Source organism: Gasterosteus aculeatus, chromosome 12 (genome assembly GCF_964276395.1).
Source record: "Gasterosteus aculeatus chromosome 12, fGasAcu3.hap1.1, whole genome shotgun sequence".
Taxonomy (NCBI): domain Eukaryota; kingdom Metazoa; phylum Chordata; class Actinopteri; order Perciformes; family Gasterosteidae; genus Gasterosteus; species Gasterosteus aculeatus.
This window is the reverse complement of record NC_135700.1, coordinates 4697529-4708061: the sequence shown is the minus strand read 5'-3', so window position 1 is coordinate 4708061 and position 10533 is coordinate 4697529. Positions and strand designations below refer to the sequence as shown.

General features: G+C 41.3%; 17 non-coding genes across 17 annotated transcripts; all 17 read right to left on the bottom strand.

Annotated features, from left to right (window-relative positions):
• Positions 1–615: 615 nt before the first annotated feature.
• trnay-gua (transfer RNA tyrosine (anticodon GUA)) lies at positions 616–716 on the bottom strand. The gene is made up of 2 exons: positions 680–716; positions 616–651 (listed from the first exon to the last, which is right to left on the bottom strand). It is a non-coding gene; the product is annotated as a tRNA-Tyr (tRNA).
• Positions 717–1011: 295 nt separating this feature from the next.
• Positions 1012–1112, bottom strand: trnay-gua (transfer RNA tyrosine (anticodon GUA)). The gene is made up of 2 exons: positions 1076–1112; positions 1012–1047 (listed from the first exon to the last, which is right to left on the bottom strand). It is a non-coding gene; the product is annotated as a tRNA-Tyr (tRNA).
• Positions 1113–1407: 295 nt separating this feature from the next.
• On the bottom strand, positions 1408–1508 carry trnay-gua (transfer RNA tyrosine (anticodon GUA)). Its single transcript has 2 exons — positions 1472–1508; positions 1408–1443 (listed from the first exon to the last, which is right to left on the bottom strand). It is a non-coding gene; the product is annotated as a tRNA-Tyr (tRNA).
• A 1536-nt stretch (positions 1509–3044) lies between these two features.
• trnay-gua (transfer RNA tyrosine (anticodon GUA)) lies at positions 3045–3145 on the bottom strand. The gene is made up of 2 exons: positions 3109–3145; positions 3045–3080 (listed from the first exon to the last, which is right to left on the bottom strand). It is a non-coding gene; the product is annotated as a tRNA-Tyr (tRNA).
• A 295-nt stretch (positions 3146–3440) lies between these two features.
• Positions 3441–3541, bottom strand: trnay-gua (transfer RNA tyrosine (anticodon GUA)). Its single transcript has 2 exons — positions 3505–3541; positions 3441–3476 (listed from the first exon to the last, which is right to left on the bottom strand). It is a non-coding gene; the product is annotated as a tRNA-Tyr (tRNA).
• A 471-nt stretch (positions 3542–4012) lies between these two features.
• On the bottom strand, positions 4013–4113 carry trnay-gua (transfer RNA tyrosine (anticodon GUA)). Its single transcript has 2 exons — positions 4077–4113; positions 4013–4048 (listed from the first exon to the last, which is right to left on the bottom strand). It is a non-coding gene; the product is annotated as a tRNA-Tyr (tRNA).
• A 233-nt stretch (positions 4114–4346) lies between these two features.
• trnay-gua (transfer RNA tyrosine (anticodon GUA)) lies at positions 4347–4447 on the bottom strand. The gene is made up of 2 exons: positions 4411–4447; positions 4347–4382 (listed from the first exon to the last, which is right to left on the bottom strand). It is a non-coding gene; the product is annotated as a tRNA-Tyr (tRNA).
• Positions 4448–5648: 1201 nt separating this feature from the next.
• On the bottom strand, positions 5649–5749 carry trnay-gua (transfer RNA tyrosine (anticodon GUA)). The gene is made up of 2 exons: positions 5713–5749; positions 5649–5684 (listed from the first exon to the last, which is right to left on the bottom strand). It is a non-coding gene; the product is annotated as a tRNA-Tyr (tRNA).
• Positions 5750–6316: 567 nt separating this feature from the next.
• trnay-gua (transfer RNA tyrosine (anticodon GUA)) lies at positions 6317–6417 on the bottom strand. The gene is made up of 2 exons: positions 6381–6417; positions 6317–6352 (listed from the first exon to the last, which is right to left on the bottom strand). It is a non-coding gene; the product is annotated as a tRNA-Tyr (tRNA).
• A 691-nt stretch (positions 6418–7108) lies between these two features.
• Positions 7109–7209, bottom strand: trnay-gua (transfer RNA tyrosine (anticodon GUA)). Its single transcript has 2 exons — positions 7173–7209; positions 7109–7144 (listed from the first exon to the last, which is right to left on the bottom strand). It is a non-coding gene; the product is annotated as a tRNA-Tyr (tRNA).
• Positions 7210–7442: 233 nt separating this feature from the next.
• On the bottom strand, positions 7443–7543 carry trnay-gua (transfer RNA tyrosine (anticodon GUA)). Its single transcript has 2 exons — positions 7507–7543; positions 7443–7478 (listed from the first exon to the last, which is right to left on the bottom strand). It is a non-coding gene; the product is annotated as a tRNA-Tyr (tRNA).
• Positions 7544–7776: 233 nt separating this feature from the next.
• trnay-gua (transfer RNA tyrosine (anticodon GUA)) lies at positions 7777–7877 on the bottom strand. The gene is made up of 2 exons: positions 7841–7877; positions 7777–7812 (listed from the first exon to the last, which is right to left on the bottom strand). It is a non-coding gene; the product is annotated as a tRNA-Tyr (tRNA).
• A 471-nt stretch (positions 7878–8348) lies between these two features.
• Positions 8349–8449, bottom strand: trnay-gua (transfer RNA tyrosine (anticodon GUA)). The gene is made up of 2 exons: positions 8413–8449; positions 8349–8384 (listed from the first exon to the last, which is right to left on the bottom strand). It is a non-coding gene; the product is annotated as a tRNA-Tyr (tRNA).
• A 295-nt stretch (positions 8450–8744) lies between these two features.
• On the bottom strand, positions 8745–8845 carry trnay-gua (transfer RNA tyrosine (anticodon GUA)). The gene is made up of 2 exons: positions 8809–8845; positions 8745–8780 (listed from the first exon to the last, which is right to left on the bottom strand). It is a non-coding gene; the product is annotated as a tRNA-Tyr (tRNA).
• Positions 8846–9474: 629 nt separating this feature from the next.
• Positions 9475–9575, bottom strand: trnay-gua (transfer RNA tyrosine (anticodon GUA)). The gene is made up of 2 exons: positions 9539–9575; positions 9475–9510 (listed from the first exon to the last, which is right to left on the bottom strand). It is a non-coding gene; the product is annotated as a tRNA-Tyr (tRNA).
• Positions 9576–9808: 233 nt separating this feature from the next.
• On the bottom strand, positions 9809–9909 carry trnay-gua (transfer RNA tyrosine (anticodon GUA)). The gene is made up of 2 exons: positions 9873–9909; positions 9809–9844 (listed from the first exon to the last, which is right to left on the bottom strand). It is a non-coding gene; the product is annotated as a tRNA-Tyr (tRNA).
• A 295-nt stretch (positions 9910–10204) lies between these two features.
• Positions 10205–10305, bottom strand: trnay-gua (transfer RNA tyrosine (anticodon GUA)). The gene is made up of 2 exons: positions 10269–10305; positions 10205–10240 (listed from the first exon to the last, which is right to left on the bottom strand). It is a non-coding gene; the product is annotated as a tRNA-Tyr (tRNA).
• Positions 10306–10533: the final 228 nt, after the last annotated feature.

Sequence of the window (10533 nt, the reverse complement as noted above, 5' to 3'; positions counted from 1 at the left end):
CTGCATTTTAGCGTGTATATTGAGGACGGAGCTGCCGATAAACCAAAGCTTTTTTGACAAAGAATGAATGGATTCTTAATGAGGAATATTGATGAGAAGCAAGGGTTGAGCTTGTTTTACAAAGGATGAATGGATTTGTCATGAGGAATATTGACAAGAAGCAAGGGTTTGCGATCAGGAAATACCTGTTGACCCAAAACGGACAACATTATAAAAATGTCCTTCGAGCCGGAGTTGAACCAGCGACCTAAGGATACCTGCTAATTGCAGATTGAACATCAGCCTACAGTCCTCCACTCTACCAACTGAGCTATCGAAGGGTAAAGAAAGAGACCTGCATTTTAGCGTGTATATTGAGGACGGAGCTGCCGATAAACCAAAGCTATTTTGACAAAGAATGAATGGATTCTTAATGAGGAATATTGATGAGAAGCAAGGGTTGAGCTTGTTTTACAAAGGATGGATGGATTTGTTATTAGGAATATTGATGAGAAGCAAGGGTTGAGCTTGTTTTACAAAGAATGGATGGATTTGTCATGAGGAATATTGACAAGAAGCAAGGGTTTGCAATCAGGAAATACCTGTTGACCCAAACCGGACAACATTATAAAAATGTCCTTCGAGCCGGAGTTGAACCAGCGACCTAAGGATACCTGCTAATTGCACATTGAACATCAGCCTACAGTCCTCCGCTCTACCAACTGAGCTATCGAAGGGTAAAGAAAGAGACCTGCATTTTAGCGTGTATATTGAGGACGGAGCTGCCGATAAACCAAAGCTTTTTTGACAAAGAATGAATGGATTCTTTATGAGGAATATTGATGAGAAGCAAGGGTTGAGCTTGTTTTACAAAGGATGGATGGATTTGTTATGAGGAATATTGATGAGAAGCAAGGGTTGAGCTTGTTTTACAAATAATGAATGGATTTGTCATGAGGAATATTGACAAGAAGCAAGGGTTTGCGATCAGGAAATACCTGTTGACCCAAACCGGACAACATTATAAAAATGTCCTTCGAGCCGGAGTTGAACCAGCGACCTAAGGATACCTGCTAATTGCACATTGAACATCAGCCTACAGTCCTCCGCTCTACCAACTGAGCTATCGAAGGGTAAAGAAAGAGACCTGCATTTTAGCGTGTATATTGAGGACGGAGCTGCCGATAAACCAAAGCTATTTTGACAAAGAATGAATGGATTCTTAATGAGGAATATTGATGAGAAGAAAGGGTTGAGCTTGTTTTACAAAGGATGGATGGATTTGTTATGAGGAATATTGATGAGAAGCAAGGGTTGAGCTTGTTTTACAAATAATGAATGGATTTGTCATGAGGAATATTGACAAGAAGCAAGGGTTTGCGATCAGGAAATACCTGTTGACCCAAACCGGACAACATTATAAAAATGTCCTTCGAGCCGGAGTTGAACCAGCGACCTAAGGATACCTGCTAATTGCAGATTGAACATCAGCCTACAGTCCTCCGCTCTACCAACTGAGCTATCGAAGGGTAAAGAAAGAGACCTGCATTTTAGCGTGTATATTGAGGACGGAGCTGCCGATAAACCAAAGCTTTTTTGACAAAGAATGAATGGATTCTTAATGAGGAATATTGATGAGAAGCAAGGGTTGAGCTTGTTTTACAAAGGATGGATGGATTTGTTATGAGGAATATTGATGAGAAGCAAGGGTTGAGCTTGTTCTACAAAGAATGAATGGATTTGTCATGAGGAATATTGACAAGAAGCAAGGGTTTGCGATCAGGAAATACCTGTTGACCCAAAACGGACAACATTATAAAAATGTCCTTCGAGCCGGAGTTGAACCAGCGACCTAAGGATACCTGCTAATTGCAGATTGAACATCAGCCTACAGTCCTCCACTCTACCAACTGAGCTATCGAAGGGTAAAGAAAGAGACCTGCATTTTAGCGTGTATATTGAGGACGGAGCTGCCGATAAACCAAAGCTTTTTTGACAAAGAATGAATGGATTCTTAATGATGAATATTGATGAGAAGCAAGGGTTTGAGCTTGTTTTACAAAGGATGGATGGATTTGTCATGAGGAATATTGACAAGAAGCAATTGTTTGCGATCAGGAAATACCTGTTGACCCAAACCGGACAACATTATAAAAATGTCCTTCGAGCCGGAGTTGAACCAGCGACCTAAGGATACCTGCTAATTGCAGATTGAACATCAGCCTACAGTCCTCCACTCTACCAACTGAGCTATCGAAGGGTAAAGAAAGAGACCTGCATTTTAGCGTGTATATTGAGGACGGAGCTGCCGATAAACCAAAGCTTTTTTGACAAAGAATGAATGGATTCTTAATGAGGAATATTGATGAGAAGCAAGGGTTGAGCTTGTTTTACAAAGGATGGATGGATTTGTTGAACCAGCGACCTAAGTATACCTGCTAATTGCAGATTGAACATCAGCCTACAGTCCTCCGCTCTACCAACTGAGCTATCGAAGGGTAAAGAAAGAGACCTGCATTTTAGCGTGTATATTGAGGACGGAGCTGCCGATAAACCAAAGCTATTTTGACAAAGAATGAATGGATTCTTAATGAGGAATATTGATGAGAAGCAAGGGTTGAGCTTGTTTTACAAAGATTGGATGGATTTGTCATGAGGAATATTGACAAGAAGCAAGGGTTTGCAATCAGGAAATACCTGTTGACCCAAACCGGACAACATTATAAAAATGTCCTTCGAGCCGGAGTTGAACCAGCGACCTAAGGATACCTGCTAATTGCACATTGAACATCAGCCTACAGTCCTCCGCTCTACCAACTGAGCTATTGAAGGGTAAAGAAAGAGGCCTGCATTTTAGCGTGTATATTGAGGACGGAGCTGCCGATAAACCAAAGCTTTTTTGACAAAGAATGAATGGATTCTTAATGATGAATATTGATGAGAAGCAAGGGTTGAGCTTGTTTTACAAAGGATGGATGGATTTGTCATGAGGAATATTGACAAGAAGCAAGGGTTTGCGATCAGGAAATACCTGTTGACCCAAACCGGACAACATTATAAAAATGTCCTTCGAGCCGGAGTTGAACCAGCGACCTAAGGATACCTGCTAATTGCACATTGAACATCAGCCTACAGTCCTCCGCTCTACCAACTGAGCTATCGAAGGGTAAAGAAAGAGACCTGCATTTTAGCGTGTATATTGAGGACGGAGCTGCCGATAAACCAAAGCTTTTTTGACAAAGAATGAATGGATTCTTAATGAGGAATATTGATGAGAAGCAAGGGTTGAGCTTGTTTTACAAAGGATGGATGGATTTGTTATGAGGAATATTGATGAGAAGCAAGGGTTGAGCTTGTTTTACAAAGAATGAATGGATTTGTCATGAGGAATATTGACAAGAAGCAAGGGTTTGCGATCAGGAAATACCTGTTGACCCAAACCGGACAACATTATAAAAATGTCCTTCGAGCCGGAGTTGAACCAGCGACCTAAGGATACCTGCTAATTGCACATTGAACATCAGCCTACAGTCCTCCGCTCTACCAACTGAGCTATCGAAGGGTAAAGAAAGAGACCTGCATTTTAGCGTGTATATTGAGGACGGAGCTGCCGATAAACCAAAACTTTTTTGACAAAGAATGAATGGATTCTTAATGATGAATATTGATGAGAAGCAAGGGTTGAGCTTGTTTTACAAAGGATGGATGGATTTGTTGAACCAGCGACCTAAGTATACCTGCTAATTGCAGATTGAACATCAGCCTACAGTCCTCCGCTCTACCAACTGAGCTATCGAAGGGTAAAGAAAGAAGTCTGCATTTTAGCGTGTATATTGAGGATGGAGCTGACAATACACCAAGGCTTGTTTGACAAAGAATGAATGGATTCTTAATGGGGAATATTGATAAGAAGCAAGGGTTGAGCTTGTTTTACAAAGAATGGATGGATATGTCATGAGGAATATTGACAAGAAGCAAGGGTTTGCGATCAGGAAATACCTGTTGACCCAAACCGGACAACATTATAAAAATGTCCTTCGAGCCGGAGTTGAACCAGCGACCTAAGGATACCTGCTAATTGCACATTGAACATCAGCCTACAGTCCTCCGCTCTACCAACTGAGCTATCGAAGGGTAAAGAAAGAGACCTGCATTTTAGCGTGTATATTGAGGACGGAGCTGCCGATAAACCAAAGCTTTTTTGACAAAGAATGAATGGATTCTTAATGAGGAATATTGATAAGAAGCAAGGGTTGAGCTTGTTTTACAAAGAATGGATGGATTAGTCATGAGGAATATTGACAAGAAGCAAGGGTTTGCAATCAGGAAATACCTGTTGACCCAAACCGGACAACATTATAAAAATGTCCTTCGAGCCGGAGTTGAACCAGCGACCTAAGGATACCTGCTAATTGCACATTGAACATCAGCCTACAGTCCTCCGCTCTACCAACTGAGCTATCGAAGGGTAAAGAAAGAGACCTGCATTTTAGCGTGTATATTGAGGACGGAGCTGCCGGTAAACCAAAGCTTTTTTGACAAAGAATGAATGGATTCTTAATGATGAATATTGATGAGAAGCAAGGGTTGAGCTTGTTTTACAAAGGATGGATGGATTTGTTGAACCAGCGACCTAAGTATACCTGCTAATTGCAGATTGAACATCAGCCTAGAGTCCTCCGCTCTACCAACTGAGCTATCGAAGGGTAAAGAAAGAGACCTGCATTTTAGCGTGTATATTGAGGACGGAGCTGCCAATAAACCAAAGCTTTTTTGACAAAGAATGAATGGATTCTTAATGAGGAATATTGATGAGAAGCAAGGGTTGAGCTTGTTTTACAAAGGATGGATGGATTTGTTATGAGGAATATTGACAAGAAGCAATTGTTTGCGATCAGGAAATCCCTGTTGACCCAAACCGGACAACATTATAAAAATGTCCTTCGAGCCGGAGTTGAACTAGCGACCTAAGGATACCTGCTAATTGCACATTGAACATCAGCCTACAGTCCTCCGCTCTACCAACTGAGCTATCGAAGGGTAAAGAAAGAGACCTGCATTTTAGCGTGTATATTGAGGACGGAGCTGCCAATAAACCAAAGCTTTTTTGACAAAGAATGAATGGATTCTTAATGAGGAATATTGATGAGAAGCAAGGGTTGAGCTTGTTTTACAAAGGATGGATGGATTTGTTATGAGGAATATTGACAAGAAGCAAGGGTTTGCGATCAGGAAATACCTGTTGACCCAAACCGGACAACATTATAAAAATGTCCTTCGAGCCGGAGTTGAACCAGCGACCTAAGGATACCTGCTAATTGCACATTGAACATCAGCCTAAAGTCCTCCGCTCTACCAACTGAGCTATCGAAGGGTAAAGAAAGAGACCTGCATTTTAGCGTGTATATTGAGGACGGAGCTGCCGATAAACCAAAGCTTTTTTGACAAAGAATGAATGGATTTTTAATGAGGAATATTGATGAGAAGCAAGGGTTGAGCTTGTTTTACAAAGGATGGATGGATTTGTTATTAGGAATATTGATGAGAAGCAAGGGTTGAGCTTGTTTTACAAAGAATGGATGGATTTGTCATGAGGAATATTTGCAAGAAGCAAGGGTTTGCGATCAGGAAATACCTGTTGACCCAAACAGGACAACATTATAAAAATGTCCTTCGAGCCGGAGTTGAACCAGCGACCTAAGGATACCTGCTAATTGCACATTGAACATCAGCCTACAGTCCTCCGCTCTACCAACTGAGCTATCGAAGGGTAAAGAAAGAGACCTGCATTTTAGCGTGTATATTGAGGACGGAGCTGCCGATAAACCAAAGCTATTTTGACAAAGAATGAATGGATTCTTAATGAGGAATATTGATGAGAAGCAAGGGTTGAGCTTGTTTTACAAAGAATGGATGGATTTGTCATGAGGAATATTGACAAGAAGCAAGGGTTTGCAATCAGGAAATACCTGTTGACCCAAACCGGACAACATTATAAAAATGTCCTTCGAGCCGGGGTTGAACCAGCGACCTAAAGATACCTGCTAATTGCAGATTGAACATCAGCCTACAGTCCTCCGCTCTACCAACTGAGCTATTGAAGGGTAAAGAAAGAGCCCTGCATTTTAGCGTGTATATTGAGGACGGAGCTGCCGATAAACCAAAGCTTTTTTGACAAAGAATGAATGGATTCTTAATGATGAATATTGATGAGAAGCAAGGGTTGAGCTTGTTTTACAAAGGATGGATGGATTTGTCATGAGGAATATTGACAAGAAGCAAGGGTTTGCGATCAGGAAATACCTGTTGACCCAAACCGGACAACATTATAAAAATGTCCTTCGAGCCGGAGTTGAACCAGCGACCTAAGGATACCTGCTAATTGCACATTGAACATCAGCCTACAGTCCTCCGCTCTACCAACTGAGCTATCGAAGGGTAAAGAAAGAGACCTGCATTTTAGCGTGTATATTGAGGACGGAGCTGCCGATAAACCAAAGCTTTTTTGACAAAGAATGAATGGATTCTTAATGAGGAATATTGATGAGAAGCAAGGGTTGAGCTTGTTTTACAAAGGATGGATGGATTTGTTATGAGGAATATTGATGAGAAGCAAGGGTTGAGCTTGTTTTACAAAGAATGAATGGATTTGTCATGAGGAATATTGACAAGAAGCAAGGGTTTGCGATCAGGAAATACCTGTTGACCCAAACCGGACAACATTATAAAAATGTCCTTCGACCCGGAGTTGAACCAGCGACCTAAGGATACCTGCTAATTGCACATTGAACATCAGCCTACAGTCCTCCGCTCTACCAACTGAGCTATCGAAGGGTAAAGAAAGAGACCTGCATTTTAGCGTGTATATTGAGGACGGAGCTGCCAATAAACCAAAGCTTTTTTGACAAAGAATGAATGGATTCTTAATGAGGAATATTGATGAGAAGCAAGGGTTGAGCTTGTTTTACAAAGGATGGATGGATTTGTTATGAGGAATATTGATGAGAAGCAAGGGTTGAGCTTGTTTTACAAAGAATGGATGGATTTGTCATGAGGAATATTGACAAGAAGCAAGGGTTTGCGATCAGGAAATACCTGTTGACCCAAACCGGACAACATTATAAAAATGTCCTTCGAGCCGGAGTTGAACCAGCGACCTAAGGATACCTGCTAATTGCACATTGAACATCAGCCTACAGTCCTCCGCTCTACCAACTGAGCTATCGAAGGGTAAAGAAAGAGACCTGCATTTTAGCGTGTATATTGAGGACGGAGCTGCCGATAAACCAAAGCTTTTTTGACAAAGAATGAATGGATTCTTAATGAGGAATATTGATAAGAAGCAAGGGTTGAGCTTGTTTTACAAAGAATGGATGGATTTGTCATGAGGAATATTGACAAGAAGCAAGGGTTTGCGATCAGGAAATACCTGTTGACCCAAACCGGACAACATTATAAAAATGTCCTTCGAGCCGGAGTTGAACCAGCGACCTAAGGATACCTGCTAATTGCACATTGAACATCAGCCTACAGTCCTCCGCTCTACCAACTGAGCTATCGAAGGGTAAAGAAAGAGACCTGCATTTTAGCGTGTATATTGAGGACGGAGCTGCCGATAAACCAAAGCTTTTTTGACAAAGAATGAATGGATTCTTAATGAGGAATATTGATAAGAAGCAAGGGTTGAGCTTGTTTTACAAAGAATGGATGGATTAGTCATGAGGAATATTGACAAGAAGCAAGGGTTTGCAATCAGGAAATACCTGTTGACCCAAACCGGACAACATTATAAAAATGTCCTTCGAGCCGGAGTTGAACCAGCGACCTAAGGATACCTGCTAATTGCACATTGAACATCAGCCTACAGTCCTCCGCTCTACCAACTGAGCTATCGAAGGGTAAAGAAAGAGACCTGCATTTTAGCGTGTATATTGAGGACGGAGCTGCCGGTAAACCAAAGCTTTTTTGACAAAGAATGAATGGATTCTTAATGATGAATATTGATGAGAAGCAAGGGTTGAGCTTGTTTTACAAAGGATGGATGGATTTGTTGAACCAGCGACCTAAGTATACCTGCTAATTGCAGATTGAACATCAGCCTACAGTCCTCCGCTCTACCAACTGAGCTATCGAAGGGTAAAGAAAGAGACCTGCATTTTAGCGTGTATATTGAGGACGGAGCTGCCGATAAACCAAAGCTTTTTTGACAAAGAATGAATGGATTCTTAATGAGGAATATTGATGAGAAGCAAGGTTTGAGCTTGTTTTACAAAGATTGGATGGATTTGTCATGAGGAATATTGACAAGAAGCAATTGTTTGCGATCAGGAAATCCCTGTTGACCCAAACCGGACAACATTATAAAAATGTCCTTCGAGCCGGAGTTGAACCAGCGACCTAAGGATACCTGCTAATTGCACATTGAACATCAGCCTACAGTCCTCCGCTCTACCAACTGAGCTATCGAAGGGTAAAGAAAGAGACCTGCATTTTAGCGTGTATATTGAGGACGGAGCTGCCAATAAACCAAAGCTTTTTTGACAAAGAATGAATGGATTCTTAATGAGGAATATTGATGAGAAGCAAGGGTTGAGCTTGTTTTACAAAGGATGGATGGATTTGTTATGAGGAATATTGATGAGAAGCAAGGGTTGAGCTTGTTTTACAAAGAATGGATGGATTTGTCATGAGGAATATTGACAAGAAGCAAGGGTTTGCGATCAGGAAATACCTGTTGACCCAAACCGGACAACATTATAAAAATGTCCTTCGAGCCGGAGTTGAACCAGCGACCTAAGGATACCTGCTAATTGCAGATTGAACATCAGCCTACAGTCCTCCGCTCTACCAACTGAGCTATCGAAGGGTAAAGAAAGAGACCTGCATTTTAGCGTGTATATTGAGGACGGAGCTGCCGATAAACCAAAGCTATTTTGACAAAGAATGAATGGATTCTTAATGAGGAATATTGATGAGAAGCAAGGGTTGAGCTTGTTTTACAAAGAATGGATGGATTTGTCATGAGGAATATTGACAAGAAGCAAGGGTTTGCAATCAGGAAATACCTGTTGACCCAAACCGGACAACATTATAAAAATGTCCTTCGAGCCGGGGTTGAACCAGCGACCTAAGGATACCTGCTAATTGCAGATTGAACATCAGCCTACAGTCCTCCGCTCTACCAACTGAGCTATTGAAGGGTAAAGAAAGAGACCTGCATTTTAGCGTGTATATTGAGGACGGAGCTGCCGATAAACCAAAGCTTTTTTGACAAAGAATGAATGGATTCTTAATGATGAATATTGATGAGAAGCAAGGGTTGAGCTTGTTTTACAAAGGATGGATGGATTTGTTATGAGGAATATTGATGAGAAGCAAGGGTTGAGCTTGTTTTACAAAGGATGGATGGATTTGTCATGAGGAATATTGACAAGAAGCAAGGGTTTGCGATCAGGAAATACCTGTTGACCCAAACCGGACAACATTATAAAAATGTCCTTCGAGCCGGAGTTGAACCAGCGACCTAAGGATACCTGCTAATTGCAGATTGAACATCAGCCTACAGTCCTCCGCTCTACCAACTGAGCTATCGAAGGGTAAAGAAAGAAATCTGCATTTTAGCGTGAATATTGAGGATGGAGCTGCCAATAAACCAAAGCTTTTTTGACAAAGAATGAATGGATTCTTAATGAGGAATATTGATGAGAAGCAAGGGTTGAGCTTGTTTTACAAAGAATAGATGGATTTGTCATGAGGAATATTGACAAGAAGCAAGGGTTTGCAATCAGGAAATACCTGTTGACCCAAACCGGACAACATTATAAAAATGTCCTTCGAGCCGGAGTTGAACCAGCGACCTAAGGATACCTGCTAATTGCACATTGAACATCAGCCTACAGTCCTCCGCTCTACCAACTGAGCTATCGAAGGGTAAAGAAAGAGACCTGCATTTTAGCGTGTATATTGAGGACGGAGCTGCCGATAAACCAAAGCTTTTTTGACAAAGAATGAATGGATTCTTAATGAGGAATATTGATGAGAAGCAAGGGTTGAGCTTGTTTTACAAAGGATGGATGGATTTGTTATTAGGAATATTGATGAGAAGCAAGGGTTGAGCTTGTTTTACAAAGAATGGATGGATTTGTCATGAGGAATATTTGCAAGAAGCAAGGGTTTGCGATCAGGAAATACCTGTTGACCCAAACAGGACAACATTATAAAAATGTCCTTCGAGCCGGAGTTGAACCAGCGACCTAAGGATACCTGCTAATTGCACATTGAACATCAGCCTACAGTCCTCCGCTCTACCAACTGAGCTATCGAAGGGTAAAGAAAGAGACCTGCATTTTAGCGTGTATATTGAGGACGGAGCTGCCGATAAACCAAAGCTATTTTGACAAAGAATGAATGGATTCTTAATGAGGAATATTGATGAGAAGCAAGGGTTGAGCTTGTTTTACAAAGAATGGATGGATTTGTCATGAGGAATATTGACAAGAAGCAAGGGTTTGCAATCAGGAAATACCTGTTGACCCAAACCGGACAACATTATAA